Here is a 15,102-nt window from a genome sequence, read left to right as displayed (position 1 = left end):
TATATGGGAGTCGCCCCCCTCCCACCCCACCCCCCACCCCCCACCGGGTGCTGCATAGCTGGAATCAGGCCACGTTCACACTACGCTGGAGGAATTTGAAAACAGAGGTTTTACCCTGAACGCATCAAATGTTTCCCGTCGCCGCCATACCGGATGAATTTAAAAACGTAACGATCACTTGTATGTGAGGAAAACACGGCCAGGGAAATCACATGATTATCGTGACGTCATCGTTTTCGAAAAGCTTCGTTTTCAAACTGTTTTCCGTCCACACGAAAACGAAAAGCCGGCGTTTTCAAATTCCTCCGGTTTGAAGAGCGTTTTTGAAAAGTTCCGTTTTCTTGACGGATTAGTGTGGACTTTAGGCCTAGCCGGAGAAATAATAAAAGCTGCGTTTTCAAATTTCTCCGGCGTAGTGTGGACGCTGCCTCAGGAACTTTGTAATCGACCAGTGCTGACGGGTTGGTTAAAGTTTTTTGTTGATCTGTCCGGTTGTTCTTGTGGAATAAGAGCAACACAACATAGAAAATCTCAGTGTACCAATGCATAGTTGTTGGACCAGTTCGTGAGGTCCTTGCATAATATATGAGCAAACATCAACGAATTACTCAGCTCATGTATTGAACTTCATTCTTCAGAAAAAATCGCTCGGAATCAACTATTTGCAGTTCTGCGTCCACTCATCATCTTTTTTTTTTTTAATAATAATTTCGAGTCAAGAAACCGCGAATGGTCCCTCTCTTATTCGAGGGTCTCGATGGGTAGTGGCTCTTGTGGCTAGCGACTAAATTTTAAGCATTTTCACGCCTAACGGTTATGTGTTTGGCCATGGGGCGGGGCCAGGGGCGGGGGAGAACACTCTGCGCGCCTGGCACTTTTTGTGTATCTGAATCATCCAACAAAAAATGACGTCACATCCGGTAAAAAAGAGCGCTGAGCGGCAAAATCAAATTTGAACATTGCATAATCGTTCTCTCAGTAAGTAAAATGATAATATTTTGCAATCGGCCGGATATTTTTAACGTTTTATTTGGCCACGATAAACAAAATTTTGTTTTCTTCCTCGTCATATCAGTTTGTTTGAAGGACAGGGTAATTATTTATTCAAAAACACGCTGTTTTGAAGGCGTGTTTTTACGAAATGTCGCCATTTCTTCCTCGCTGAATTCCACAGGAGTCATCGTTTGTGTGGAGATAATGAATTCTAGGTAAGTTGCACTCAATTCAAATATCCTATTCTCTTAGGTAGGCATTACACTAAGAAAAATGCACAATGACAGGTTTCTAGACATGGGGGAACCTTATTAACAGAAGCGCCTTTTTTAAAATTTACTGTTGCCAAACACTCGAGAGTACTTGAGTGCTGTTAATCGTATCACTGCAAGAATAGACCCACACACATAACGCGCTTTGCAGAACTTTCTTGCCGATCGACACTAACACAAACTCGTGTGTTTGCTCATGACTCAAACTGATGCCATAAAATATGTTACGATTGGTTAAGAACCTTAAACAAGATATGTTTTCCCTAAGCAATCCCTTAATTGATAAACGCTTCGTTACAGGCAGGCCGTGAACCCCTTAAAAAAAAGTAAGAGGATTAGTTTTAACGGCGATTAAGTAATTTGGACATGTCGTGGTTGTCTCTCATTTATAATCAAATTTATTTTTCCGTTTCAACAGTGTTTGACGTCAGCAGCGCTAAGTTCCAATACCCCCCCCCCCAACTGAGGTCAAGCATGCACCTTTAATTTCTTCAAACCCTCTCATTTGCCCTGTTTGCAGACCAAGTGCCTCATCTATTAATCCCTGTCATATTGGCAACCCATTTTGAAAGGTTACTAAAAAATTGTGCATTATATTTCAGTGTGCTTTCTCTTTGTAATCTTACGTCAAGATATTTCAATCCCTAAGGAAACGAGAGAACACTAGCAATACTGACAATTTTCAGTAATTCATCACTTTCAATATGCCATCTAAACAAATTGTTCGTAAACAGTAGTGAAATTTCATGCCCCTACACCTAGCCATAAAAGGAAGTCTGGGAACAGGCAATAGCAACAGTGACACTGTCAGGCTGGTGAATTTTACAAGCTAATGAACTCATGTCTAACAATGATGGGTGATGATGAAGCATGGTGCAGTGAAACTGAAGAATCAGACTGTGAGTGACAGTGATAGAGTCAGTGTCATGAGAGTGATGCTAGTGTCTGTGAACTTGGACCAGATCAGCAAAGAAAAGGTTTTGTACTAGAAATTGACAGAGAGCAACAAGTTTGTGCTAGAAAACTGAAGAAGCTGGCTCAGACCAGTCTTAAAGCCAGCATCTACTTACAGTACTTGTCAAGAGTTCCTGACTTGTGTATGTGGGAAGGCTCTCTGTAATGACCTATATGGGGAGGCTCAGCTCACGATGAGTACCTTTTTCAGGCTTCAGGTATAAACTTAATGATAGGGATTTCACAAGTTGAGGTGTATGAAAGGGTAGGAAAATCTGTCATTTAGGGATTCCATTCTTCTGGTTCTAAAATGTTGTTGAAAAGCTCTCATTTACTCTCCTCAGCCAGAATGAAGAGATTCTATAATATTATTTATTAACTTCTTCCCAAGGGAATAGAAAAGGGATGCAGTATTCTTAAATAGGTTTGTTAAAGGGGTACATTTACCCTTTTGCAATGTAAGGTTGACAAAAGAGGTGCCATTTCTATTAAAATGGTACAAATGTATACAAAAGGGTAAGGGGTAATGGACCTTGAGATAAGGCCTTTCCATTTAAAACTCTGTAGAATACCCCTCCCCCCCTCCCAGCTTGTGAAACAAAGATGTTCAAATTATTGTTTTGTGAAAAAAGGCAACTATTAAAAAACAAAACAGTGCCAAGAGATTAAGTGATTGTCAATGCAAGTTTCCATTTGTATTTTGAATTAAAATGGGTATAACATGATCCTCAAGTATACTATGCAGCTTCACAGAGAGGCCCAAACTGATGATGAAAACATATGTTTTAACACTTAAAATTCTATTTTTGCTTCTTCCCTTGTACCTTGTGATCTTTGTAGGGAAATTCTGAAAAGGTCCCCGCCCCCCCCCCCACCCCCCCCCCCAAAAAGTTCAAATTTTATATACAAATCACTTTTTTATCCTGAAAATGGTCTCAGAGACAACAAAACATTTTTATGGCTAGCTAAACTACTTATTAGGAAAATAAAAATGTTCAAGGAAAAAATGAACAGGAAGAAACAACAACAAATTAACTTTTTTTTTTCAGAAGAGCTACTACTTGTATATTTTTCTAACTTACATGTAGGTCAACATAATTTGTTTTCGCAATTTACCACAAAAGAAAACACCACAGAAAGGAGAACTATAGTTGTGGCATCTGAGCTACATTTTTAAATGGAAACATTTCCCATAAAAAATTTCCAAATTATATTCTTACCAGTACAACAAAATACCAACTATATTTTGCAAAGAAGTATACTTAATTAATAAAATTGATGTAGTGAAATTTTCTATTTAATTTTTGTACATCTGTTCTTACATCTGGGCGGGGCAGAAGACTCCTGAAATTTTCGTATAGGCATCATCCAACAAAAAATGACGTCACATCCGGTTTAAACTGCGCTTCGCGGCTCGTTTCACAAAGCGAGAAAATGGCGTTTCAATTACTCATGATTTCCCTCTATTTGTAAACCATCAGTTTCGTTTCATTTTATATTGAGTATGGAAGGATGTTGCAGACACATTACTTCGACTTTTGAAGCAAAAATTTCGGGAAAAGAGAAAAGTTTATTATTGTTTTGAAGCAAAATAACGGAGAGCCTTCCGTCATCGTCGGGCGAATTTTACACATTTGCAAAACTGGTGTTGTTCCGACTTTTGGTTCTTGTTGTTCGTGATTTAGTGATAACAATAAGTGCAATAGCCTATAATGTTAACAACAACCTGGATGAAGTATTGCTGGCCATAGTTTGCACTGTGTACTACGGGAACATAATTAACAGAAGCCGTTTAGCTCCGAAAGTCGCTGTCACCAGAGGTTTTGTTGCTCTTGGCTCACGTGTATTGGTAGAAGAGACAAGCTGGATCGCATGCTGAAGGTCAGTATCCCACATTCCTACATCTCTCGTTGAAGATTGTTGTTTTCAGTAAGATACAGTACATATGTATCGGTAGTTTGGGGTCATCAGTCTCTTTCTCTTTGGTGAGTGCTTTTGAAACGCCCAGTAAAAACTTGATTCACGGCATGGAAACTTATGCCTCGCTGGATCGAAATTCGAGCAAGATTTTTAAGTTCTAGTCCTCTTTAAAAGTAATTAAATCAATTATTCAAATCCAAGCCGTCAGAGGGAATCTGCCATTGAAGCTGCCCTAAGTTAAGGTCCTGTTTATGGACCTTCCCCTTTGAAAATCGTGGGGGTGTTCTTTGAGGCAACACAGGTCCCATTTGTATGGTCTCGGGTACCCGGGATAACCCTCCCCCTGAGGCAACTTTATCAAGTGCTTGTATGAGAAAATGTAGCCCATGTAGGCTGAGTAAAAGTTGACCCTGCATGATTATTTGTAACTCTTATTGAATAATCAAATGTGCAACTATCCCTCTTTGTTTAAGTTTCCCTCACTCATTTGATCAGAGTGGGTTTTGCTGAGTGAATTTTCTCTTCTTTGACACAAATTGCTGCTTTAAATCTTAAATCTAGGCATTACATGACACTCGCCATGTCGAGAGTTGTTCCAGTTAGGCGAGCCAAAGTGTTTATGTATACTCAAAGAAAAGTTGTTGGTTACTTTAGCTGCCAAGGCGAGTCAACTTGCCCACCTGAATTGTCTCACCCCCAAGTCTGGTTCGTCATCCTTGTGTAAACAGTTGGTTGAATTTTGCAAAGAAATAAGTGAAAAGTTAGCTCCGCCAGGGTAACTCGGGGAAAGGGTTTTCTCTGGTACACAAGAGCCATTCTATTTTATTTCCATTTTCCCTCTTCCTCTTCCAACTGATTATGCGAAATATACTGTCCAAACTCTTTATGGGTACTGGTGTTTGAGAGTGTCATTTTTATCACTACTGTGGAATGTACCTCACCATACAGCCACCCCCGTTAACACAGCCACCTAGTTATTATGGCCACTCTATTCTGGCTCAAACAAAAGCTCAGTCGGTCATTTTCTTATTTATTAATTATACAGTCAGATTTTTGTGACCTGTTGGTGACCAGATTAACAGAATTCTGGCACATTGTAGGAGTAATTTATATACAATTTACAGCAAGCAACAAGCATCATCTTGTTAGTGAAGTCCCATGCATATATGTAACTCTTGATTATTTTGAGATTTTATCTTTATTATGTTATCAAGGTAATAATATTTTGATTCCTGCTCCAGTGGTAGTGGGGGGAACTCTCCTCTATGTGCTATATACAGCTGTGTAGCCCCAAAGGGTATGGTTATTCAGCCATTTTGGTCATAAATACTCTAGGGTAAGGCTTTTGCCCTCTAGTCTTTAATTTGTTATGTTTTTTAGAATAAGCTACCTCAATTTTCATCATTATTGATAGAACCATCAACAAAAGTCCTTCAAAACTTATGTTTAGGGCAACTGTAGCAGTCGCAACAGTCATAAATGGGGTAGGGAAAATCACAGATTATGGTCATAAATAGGTTAAGAGTTTAACTTTTGTGAAGAGGGCTGCACTGACCCCCACCCAATTTTTCTGGGATGTACAAAACACATTTTCTTATCAGTTACTACAGTCTTGCTTTAGTAAATCAAAATAGTACTTGCTGCCAGGTACTTTATAAAAGTATAACCCCTCCAGAAGCCTTCACAAAGTACATGTAATATCTGGTGCTAACAATTTTTTTTGCGGCTGATTAAAATTTGGTATTAAATTGTGCTGAACTGGTGCAGATTTAATATACATTATATTTTGTCACAATTAGTTCACTTATTTTAAGACTACTCAGCAGTAACTAGTACCTCTTGTATGACCATGCAGTAACAGTATATTCCAAACAAAAAAAAAGTACATGTATATGTATTACTATCCTGCCTGGAAGAGTGTGTAGAGAGAGCACACAGTGCAGTGCCCTACTGTATGTCTTTTGTTAGGTATAATAATCTTAAATTTAGAAGACTCATATTGATCTTAGAATTAACAAAAAAGTTGATTTCTTGACAACTCTCCTTTAGCTGTGTCACTTCATAATAAATTAGCAGTTTGGTATGTTGTAGCATAGAACTTTAATTAATTAAGTTATCACACTGGTATCACACCTGATTTTTTTTTCAGGCTATAATTTCACCTTTGCTTAAGTTGTGTATAGTTCTAGAAAATGTCCATACCCACCCCAAGGAGATTATTGGAAATTCCAGGGATGGGGAGGGTCTCAAAAGCCAAACTTTTTAAAGAAAAGTATTAATAAAAATTGGAATTTCCATAGGGATGGGATGAGGAAATCTCTGTTTAATAGATACATAAATAATATGTACAGACCCATTATCTGATGTGAAGACTGTGCAATATATCCTGGCCAACGAGTTGCCAAGGTGTAGCATCCTTGTTATCAATTTCAAGTACCAAATTAAAGAAGATCAGCATGTTAGATGGGAGAGGGGAATTTTTCAAAATATCATAAACTAAAAATATATATATTTTCCAAACTCAATCATGTTAGTAGTGTTAGTGTCTATTTATTTATTTATTTATTTATTTATTTATTAATGAATACCTGTGAAGAAGTCATACATTCTTGCAAATATTCTGGGAGTCTCCCACATACCATTTAGATCTTCCAGTCCCCCAGGAAAGTTATGAAATTTATTGTCCAAGTAAACTACTGAACCATGGGCTCCAGTGGGGACAGTACTATTACGATGCAATTTGCAGATGTGCTACCTAATATGAGCTTAACAGTTTTGTTACCATGGCAACAGACTGCATTTCAGACCTTCCCTGATATTCTAGGCTTTTCTGGCCACCTCATGGCCTTGATTAATGTTTTTCAAGCTGAAAATCACTTGCTGCCAAGTTTCAATGATCTCTGCTGTATATATGGTCTGCACTTGATGTAATATTGGGTTTGGTGTATGACATCATCAGTCCTCTCATTTGCATATATTTACACATTTTAAACTAAATATCTCCAGAATTAATGCAAATATTTATTAAGGTAAACAGCATTTGTAATCTATAGTGGAATTCTATTTGATACTCCTAAAAATTCTGAATCAAGGGGTAAACATTTGATGATAGTAGCATGCCAAATCATTGAGTTGAATTTATGCTGCTGACATTTACATGTACTGTAAGGTGTTGAAGAGAATTTTGCAGGGGAATTTGGTGTGTTTATTGAATTGCCAGAGGTTGGTTGGCTGGTTTTGTTATTGCTTTGTCATTATCTTCCATGTATTTTTTTTTAAAAGCAGAGTGGTTGGTGGCAAAAGCAAAACTGGCAATATTCTCACTTACCTGTGTTTCTAAAGTCATGTTTTTAGGTTTTTGTGGTCAATCTATTAGTAGGTGCACTGTCTTAAATTACAATAGAAAAGATGTGATGTTAATTATGTAAGTTATACTTTGGTATCGTTCATACCAAAATTATAGTATTTTCTGGTTCAATGTTTGCCTCTGCATTAATTTGATTAAACTACTGTAGTTTATTTTTTAATGGAATTTAATTCTGTCAAAAGGGAGGTGGGAAACTGAGAACAATAGTGAACTAGACCAACAAATATACAGAAATCTACCACCATTGCTTTCATGGCTGAGTGCAGATGAATCTAAGTCAGACCAAAATTACTAGAAAAAAAATTATTGATTTATTGGAGGGTTGAAATGGGATCCTGGCTATGGGAGAGTAGGAATTGGGGCTGAGGGGGGTGGGTGGTGTGCTTGTGAATTTAAGAACCTCTCTGAAAGTGAAAACAAACTGTAGGTTTGAAAAGTTTAAAGCGGAGTTAAAAATTATACTTTAATATATCTTCTTTATTAAGGTGGTAATGAGCATAATACCCACTTAGCGTGAGTCATTGAAACAATGACATAATTTATGTTTGTCTTTTCTTAGGTGGTTATCTCCTGGCATATACGCCCCACACAGGCATACAATGTTATGATTAGATGATGCAACCTGCTTTCCCATGTTTAACATACACGTAAGAGTATTGATCAGTGGACCAGTGTACAAGTGTGATTTCTCTACTGATAATGAGAATTATAATAAAGATACAAAGCCACTCTGGTGTGATTTATTTAATTATTCCTTAACGGTAAAGTGAACCAGTTAAACCAAAGGTTGCACTCTGTAAGATCAGGTGTACAAAAATTAAATAGAAAATTTCAAAACGTCAATTTTATTAATTAAGTATACTTCTTTGCAAAATATAGTTGATATTTTGTTGTACTGGTAAGAATATAATTTGGAAATTTTTTATGGGAAATGTTTCCATTTAAAAATGTAGCTCAGATGCCACAACTATAGTTCTCCTTTCTGTGGTGTTTTCTTTTGTGGTAAATTGCGAAAACAAATTATGTTGACCTACATGTAAGTTAAAAAAATATACAAGTATTAGCTCTTCTGAAAAAAAAAAAGTTAATTTGTTGTTGTTTCTTCCTGTTCATTTTTTCCTTGAACATTTTTATTTTCCTAATAAGTAGTTTAGCTAGCCATAAAAATGTTTTGTTGTCTCTGAGACCATTTTCAAGATAAAAAAGTGATTTGTATATAAAATTTGAATTTTTGGGGGGAGTGGTGGGGGGGTGGGGACCTTTTCAGAATTTCCCTACAAAGATCACAAGGTACAAGGGAAGAGGCAAAAATAGAATTTTAAGTGTTAAAACATATGTTTTCATCATCAGTTTGGGCCTCTCTGTGAAGCTGCATAGTATACTTGAGGATCATGTTATACCCATTTTAATTCAGAATACAAATGGAAACTTGCATTGACAATCACTTAATCTCTTGGCACTGTTTTGGTTTTAATAATTGCCTTTTTTCACAAAACAATAATTTGAACATCTTTGTTTCACAAGCTGGGAGGGGTGGGGGAGGGGTATTCTACAAAGTTTTAAATGGAAAGGCCTTATCTCAAGGTCCATTACCCCTTACTCTTTTGTATACATTTGTACCATTTTGATAGAAATGGCACCTCTTTTGTCGACCTTACATTGCAAAAGGGTAAATGTACCCCTTTAACAAACCTATTTAAGAATACTGCATCCCTTTTCTATTCCCATGGAAAGAAGTTAATAAATAATATAGAATCTCTTCATTCTGGCTGAGGAGAGTAAATGAGAGCTTTTCAACAACATTTTAGAACCAGAAGAATGGAATCCCTAAATGAAAGATTTTCCTACCCTTTCATACACCTCAGCTTGTGAAATCCCTATCATTAAGTTTATACCTGAAGCCTGAAAAAGGTACTCATCGTGAGCTGAGCCTCCCCATATAGGTCATTACAGAGAGCCTTCCCACATACACAAGTCAGAAACTCTTGACAAGTACTGTAAGTAGATGCTGGCTTTAAGACTGGTCTGAGCCAGCTTCTTCAGTTTTTTAGCACAAACTTGTTGCTCTCTGTCAATTTCTAGTACAAAACCTTTTCTTTGCTGATCTGGTCCAAGTTCACAGACACTAGTATCACTCTCACGACACTGACTCTATCACTGTCACTCACAGTCTGATTCTTCAGTTTCACTGCACCATGCTTCATCATCACCCATCATTGTTAGACATGAGTTCATTAGCTTGCAAAATTCACCAGCCTGGCAGTGTCACTGTTGCTATTGCCTGTTCCCAGACTTCCTTTTATGGCTAGGTGTAGGGGCATGAAATTTCACTACTGTTTACGAACAATTTGTTTAGATGGCATATTGAAAGTGATGAGTTACTGAAAATTGTCAGTATTGCTAGTGTTCTCTCGTTTCCTTAGGGATTGAAATATCTTGACATAAGATTACAAAGAGAAAGCACACTGAAATATAATGCACAATTTTTTAGTAACCTTTCAAAATGGGTTGCCAATATGACAGGGATTAATAGATGAGGAACTTGGTCTGCAAACAGGGCAAATGAGAGGGTTTGAAGAAATTAAAGGTGCATGCTTGACCTCAGTTGGTGGGGGGGTATTGGAACTTAGCGCTGCTGACGTCAAACACTGTTGAAACGGAAAAATAAATTTGATTATAAATGAGAAAAAACCACGACATGTCCAAATTACTTAGTCGCCGTTAAAACTAATCCTCTTGCTTTTTTTTAAGGGGTTCACGGCCTGCCTGTAACGAAGCGTTTATCAATTAAGGGATTGCTTAGGGAAAACATATCTTGTTTAAGGTTCTTAACCAATCGTAACATATTTTATGGCATCAGTTTGAGTCATGAGCAAACACACGAGTTTGTGTTAGTGTCGATCGGCAAGAAAGTTCTGCAAAGCGCGTTATGTGTGTGGGTCTATTCTTGCAGTGATACGATTAACAGCACTCAAGTACTCTCGAGTGTTTGGCAACAGTAAATTTTAAAAAAGGCGCTTCTGTTAATAAGGTTCCCCCATGTCTAGAAACCTGTCATTGTTCATTTTTCTCAGTGTAATGCCTACCTAAGAGAATAGGATATTTGAATTGAGTGCAACTTACCTAGAATTCATTATTTCCACACAAACGATGACTCCTGTGGAATTCAGCGAGGAAGAAATGGCGACATTTCGTAAAAAACACGCCTTCAAAACAGCGTGTTTTTGAATAAATAATTACCCTGTCCTTCAAACAAACTGATATGACGAGGAAGAAGACAAAATTTTGTTTATCGTGGCCAAATAAAACGTTAAAAATATCCGGCCGATTGCAAAATATTACCATTTTACTTACTGAGAGAACGATTATGCCATGTTCAAATTTGATTTTGCCGCTCAGCGCTCTTTTTTACCGGATGTGACGTCATTTTTTGTTGGATGATTCAGATACACAAAAAGTGCCAGGCGTCGCAGAGTGTTCTCCCCCGCCCCTGGTTTGGCCCTTTGACGGCTTACGATTAACTTTTTACCGTTACGGTTAACGGAAATTTTAATAATTAATTACCATTGTTTTATATTATAATTTATTATATGGCTGTGTCTCACAAGGACTGGGAACTATCGAATTCACGAATTTGATTGGCTGAAATCGATATTGAACACGGTCTAGATTTTCCCATCTAGACCGGCATCTAGACCGGTTTCATTTTGCGTTGAAAAATTGCCAAACTCAAATACTAAAATGTTCACCGTTTTCTTTTATTTTCTCAATCATTTATGGAAGTGCCAAAAAGCTTGATGACAAAAAAAACTAAAGAGGACGAGCAAATTTCGGCAGGTTTAAGTTCAGCTCATCTCCGTTTGCAAGCAAAATGCCAGCAAACCAGTTACATTTAACGGATGAAAGTTTTCTTCTTTGCCATATAATAAACATCTTATTAACCTAGCTAAGTCGGTCTGTATGGGAGAATCTTGACCTCCTGCTCGGTTAATAAGAGCTAAATAATACTTAAGGGGGGATTCTACGTGAAATATGCCCTTTTTAGTGCAGAGTGCACTATTGGGATGGTTATGGGGGTTGCCTGCCGCTAAGGAACTAAGGCACTATGCCGCTATGGCCCTACGGCGCTAAGGTGTAAACTTTAATGTTTGTTTAATAAATTAATTTCAAATAATTAATTAGTCTAGAGGCAAGGAAGTAAGAGGGGTAGGGTGGGAAAGGTACATGTGTACTCTACGTAAAACACATTCCATCGCCGTCGCTTAACTTTGAACATCGCAAAGCTATATATTTGTTTCAGGTAACCCCTTGCTCTCCTTGTGGTACCATTCTCCTTAGAACAAAACTAATTTGCCCTAAACGCATGCGTAGATTAGTTAGGGTTCGTGGCTTCTATATTAGGTGAAGGATACATTGCATACGGAATCACGCACAAATGTTGAGTGGTTTTCCTTATGGTAGAGCTCAACATGTAAGACGCATGCGTTCTAGCATTGTTAGTGTTATACACTATCTTTACACGCAGTATTTTATTTATCGTGTCATGTGACCAAGGACGGCAGTTATTTTTCAGGTAGCGCCAGTTGTCCCTTTTTATTGCAAAAGTGAAACGTTACTGTGGCTGCGTAGCTTTTAGAATTACAAACAGGTCGGTTCAACAAATATCATCTGCTGTTTTCAATCTACAATAGTGTGCTTGTCAGAGTTCAAATATATTGCTTCTCCTTAGCGACTTGTTTATTTCTTGCCTTAATTGTGTCTGTAAGAGAGACCAAAAAGTTCTCAAGTTAGTGGCGTTAATACTCCGCAAATTGTGAATTTGTAACAAAAGAAACCAGGAAAATGCTCAAATATTGCTGCAGACGCCGTGGCACCTAATGAAAGTGCAAATTAATTTAATCAGTCTTTGAGGAGACTCATTCATATCGGCCAAGTAGCGCTGTTTATCTTCAATACTTTTCGTTGAAAAGCTTCTCAGCCATCAATATCGTTGTGTGTTAATTTTGAATTGTTTATTGTTAACAACAAAGGTGGCAACAGAAAAAGAAAGTGGTATTTCGTGACTATCTGATAATTAAATTAGTTCTTGTTCATCTGTAAAAATTTGCATTTTTAGTAAAACATCGTCTCTGTTCCGTTTCTTCATCACTTCATCAGATATTTAACTTTCTTTCATTTACCTCCAAAAAACAAGGACATCTTCCGTATGTTTTGGAGAAAACAGGGGTTTCATATTACATGGCTTTGCGAGGAAAACAAAAGTATCAAGTTACAAAGTTGGCGTGAAGAGCTAAATTGTCACGTTTGCTGCTTCAGCGTATTGTTGAATTTTAAATGAACGAAAATCAACTTAAAGCACCAGTAGTAATTAATTTGTGCGTAATGTTTGGACCTTGAATGAAAATACAACCTTGAAACATACACGCTGCAAAGGGGAAAAGCCGTAGCAGACTACCAAGGTAGACACAAACCGGAAGTGAACCGAGTAGGGGTGAGTACTTATGGGACTACTGTACCAGAGCTATCAATTGCGCTCTGCACTATCTGAGATTGTCTCACTCGTTTGGACAGTTGTCACAATCCTGATTTTCATCAAAACCCTAACAAACTATACATCAGTGAAAGACTAATTGCTTACAAATTACACAAATGTATATTTCAATGCTGTGTCAATTATTGTAACTTGACACCGGGCTCTCAAAGTATCACATGCTGTGGATGATCCCTTTGCATCTGAGAAAAGGTTTTTATGTACATTTTAACGAAAAAATGTCTGTTTACTTGTATTCTAAAGTAAACAAATGACCAGTTGATATGAAGGAGGGATTTTGCGAAATTTGAAAAAACGGAGCTTTGACAACCATCTAAAGTTGCGCTATCTAAATTGTGAAACATTTACTTTGATAACTTCTGTCCTTATAATTCTATGTCAAATTCACCCAATCATTACAATTAACTCAGTGAGGCTAGCAATCCTGAAAATTTGAAGTCAAAAACTTAAATCCTTCTTGTCTGTTGAGATATCTTTTCTCAAAGGCGAAAATAACTCGTTTTGAGAAAACGAGCTTTGAACTTAAGGGAGAAATGCATCTCAAAATAAAACTTCAATACCTTAAGATTCATATTCAAATAAAAACAAAAATTCAAACTTTCTACAGAATTTTAGGTAGAATCTCCCCTTGACTGAAAATATAATAGTTTTACATTTCCTTTGGTGTGGGGCATGTAAAATTCATGAAAAGTATAGGGAACATTTTCGGCTGACAAAAAATGAAATTTATCTGGTCCACCAATACATATCAGTCCTGTACTGCGGGAAGTAGAAATTTGGAACTGTTAACTTCTAAGAAATACAACAATGAAGTATATTTGCCTGTACGTGGTTAGGCGTTATAAACATGTTGTTCTTGTTGTTCTTTTAAAATATCGCTTATCAAGCTTCTTTTTACATTTTTGATGAGGCTTACCGTTTTACGCCCTCTTAACATCAAAACGTGTCCACGCCTTGACCTGCCTCCCTAGCTGACCTCACCGCTCACGATACGCAATTAATGGAGTTCTTTACAAGACATTTGAGACCTTTAATTTGCGCTAATTAAATATACATTTTTTTACGATTAACGGTTGTCAATTTGTTTCAACGCTAACAGTTAAATTTCAAGCTTTTTTACGCCTAATTAACGGTTAAATTTTGGGCCCTTTCACGGCTAGCGGTTAAACCCATTGAGACCCCCTTATTCTTCTTAGCCTGCGTGGCTGTAGGCGGATTTCGCGCGCGAGCCTTCTGGGAAGGAGAACGGGCTCCGTTCCCGAACAGCGGCTGGTAATCGAGCCTAGCGTAAACGTGAGCTCGCCAGCTACGCAGGCTAATGCTTCTCAGAAATCTAATTGTTCATTTCTTTTCTAAATCTTCGTTCTAAACTTCGTGAAAACGAGAAAAAAATCGCCACTGAGTAGACAAGCCGCGTCTATTGCAACTAATCAGCAATTATCCGTCCGTCATTATTCACGATTCTAAATATAACATTTTACAATAACTGTCTCATTACTCGCGCGCTGATTGGCTCATTTTTTATCATCAATAAGAGTACTGCTGTCACAAATGAAGTAAAAGAAGAACAAACGTTGCATCACCTGCTAATAAACTGCACACTAACAGTCGATTTCTGGACTCTGTTTCAAGACTAGTGGTACCAAAAAACAAATGAAACAATAACGTTATCCAGAAGCCATATACTCTACGTCTGGCATGACATGTACAGGACAAAGCATTGGCAAGTCCTAAATTGTTGTCTACTGATAGGCAAATATTGTATTTTCTACACAAGCCTTCGCGGAGATGTTTTAGATTTTCAAAACTTTCTATCGTTCATTCCCGGAAAACTTGAAATTCTTAAAGAGATTACGACTGCAAAAAAAGCACTTCCAAAATTTTATCGCACGTGGGCCTTTTTACGTTAATTTTATATGCTGTTGATGTTTATGGTTAATTGATATTTAATTTCATATTTATTACCTAACAGTGAGCTTGTACATATAGGCAAAAAAAACATGTATATATTAGGTGTCACTGTAATATAATAACAATTAAGAAAA

At 37.3% G+C, this 15,102-nt stretch overlaps 1 long non-coding RNA gene across 1 annotated transcript; it reads left to right on the top strand.

The window, feature by feature from the left end:
• The first annotated feature begins 3,091 nt into the window (after positions 1-3,091).
• LOC149115277 (uncharacterized) lies at positions 3,092-8,234 on the top strand. The gene is made up of 2 exons (XR_016206017.1): positions 3,092-4,100; positions 8,066-8,234. It is a non-coding gene; the product is annotated as an uncharacterized LOC149115277 (long non-coding RNA).
• Positions 8,235-15,102: the final 6,868 nt, after the last annotated feature.

This window comes from Orbicella faveolata, unplaced genomic scaffold (genome assembly GCF_042242905.1).
Source record: "Orbicella faveolata isolate gen_17 unplaced genomic scaffold, um_ofav_v1 contig_13, whole genome shotgun sequence".
Lineage (NCBI taxonomy): Eukaryota > Metazoa > Cnidaria > Anthozoa > Scleractinia > Merulinidae > Orbicella > Orbicella faveolata.
This window is presented reverse-complemented; position numbering and strand designations above follow the sequence as displayed.